Source organism: Elephas maximus, chromosome Y (assembly GCF_024166365.1).
Source record: "Elephas maximus indicus isolate mEleMax1 chromosome Y, mEleMax1 primary haplotype, whole genome shotgun sequence".
Taxonomy (NCBI): domain Eukaryota; kingdom Metazoa; phylum Chordata; class Mammalia; order Proboscidea; family Elephantidae; genus Elephas; species Elephas maximus.
The window spans coordinates 14,359,257-14,361,363 of record NC_064847.1 but is presented as its reverse complement, the minus strand read 5'-3'; positions in this window follow the sequence as shown (position 1 = coordinate 14,361,363).

The following is a 2,107-nucleotide window of genomic DNA, read 5'->3' as shown; positions in this document are numbered from 1 at the left end:
CCCCTGGGAGCTGGACCCAAGAAGTTCCTCCACAGGCTGCAGAGGGGTGGACCGGGGCCCCAAACCCACTGGAAGACAGTGACCAGCACGGTGAGTTTCCAGGGATGAGGAGGCAGCCCCCTGAAAACAGGGGCAAGCCCTGATGGAGGTCCTATCTCAGGTTCACTGAGCCAGTACAATCCATGCTGGTTGCTCAAGTATTAAGGTGAGATCCCCACCCAGTTGGCAGGAGACACAGAGCCACCTCTGGTATGGAGGCCCTGGCTCTCCATCTGGCCTTCCCCAGAGATTGCACAGAGTCATTTTCATCTCATTAAAGTGTCTTTATTCACCTTCTAGCTGGGGAGAGGCTCTGGGTGTGATGCATCTGTGGGAGGAATGGACCACTCACCTGAGGTTCTCAGGCAGCCTTGGCCTTGCCCACCCTCAGGACCACCCTGGGGGAAGCACTTCTGCCATCCCCAGTGGCAGAAAGGGCACAACTGGGATTCAAACCAGTTGGGGCCAGTTCCACTGAACAGGTCAGTCTTCCTGGGACCATGAAATCTTTGAACCCAGAGGGGCTGGGAGGTCACATGGTCCCACCATTTTACAGATGAGAATACTGAGGCTCAGGGAGGGGGCGTAATGTGCCTGGGGCCACACATGGAGGGGGTGGTCGGAGCAATGGCAGGTGCTGGGATTCTGGACCCTGCATCCAAAAGTTATAGGTATAAGTGCAGTGAAGGTTGTAGGTACAGGAGAAAACTAAGGGTGTAGGTACAGGAACAGTGAGGGGTGTTGGTACAGGAGCCATTCAGGTTGTAGGTGTGAGAAAGGTAGAGGGTGTAGGAACAGGAGCAGTGAAGGGTGTAGGTATAGGAGCCATGCAGGTTGAAGGTATGGAATGGTGGAGGGTGTAGGTTCAGGAGCCATGCAGGTGGTAGGTATGAATGGTGAAGGGTGTAGGTACAGGAGCCATGCTGGTTGGAAGTATGGGATGGTGAAAGGGGTAGGTATGGGAATGGTGAAGGGTGTAAATACAGGAGCCATGCAGGTTGTACGTGTGAATGATGAAGGGTGTAGGTACAGGAGCCATGCAGGTTGTGGGTGTGAGAATGCTGGAAGGTGTTGGTATAGAAGCCATGCAGGCTGACGATGTGAGAATGGTGGTGGGTGTGGGGTTAGGGTTAAGGCTAGAAGTCTGAATTCAGGGCGTAGGCTCTGGTGGTAGTCTTTCTTTCTCTGTTGGCTCTGGGGGAAGATCCTTGTCTCTTTTCAGCTTCTGTTCCTCAGTTCCTTAGGGATCTCCACACGGCACGTTTCTTCCCCCAACTGTGCTTCCCTCTCTAATTTCCCTTTTTTATTTCTTAAAACTGAGTAGGTTTAAGACATACCTTAAACTCATATGGCCTCATTACATAACAAATAAAGGTGTATTCTCAAATGGGATTGCATCCACCAGAATGTTGCTGGGTGCCATCTCATAAATTCTGACACACAGCAACCCCATAGCTGGGTGAGTTCAAACCACCAACCTTTCAGTTAGCAGCTGAGTATTGAACTGTTGCTCCATCAGGGCTCATTTTATCCACAGGTATAGTTTTGGGGATCACAATTCAATTCAAAACAAGCAGCATTCTTAAAATAAAGTGATACTAAGATACAATTATTGGTCTCTACTTGTCCAGAGCAAAACAGAAAGAAAGAAACCAAAGACTCAAAGAAGAAACTAGTCTACAGGACAAATAGGATACATGAACCATGGCCTCATCCACCCAGAGACCAGAAGAACTAGATGGTGCCCAGCTATCCCTTCTGAGTGTTCGTATCAGTGCCACAATGCATGGACTCTAATAGAATGGGAGGAAAATGTGGAACAGAACCTCAAATTCCCGAAATTAATTAATTAATTTAAAAAAACAGACCCACCGGATTGATTGAGACTGGAGAACTCCCTGAGACCACTGCCCTGAGATACTATTCAAACCTTGAACTAAAAGTAACTCCTGAGATCGCCTTGTAGCAAAATAGCAAACTGGCTCAAAAACAATGAATGCCACCTGTAAGTACTGTGCTTCTTTAAAAAATCATCTACATGAGACCAAATGGTCAACAATTACTTTAA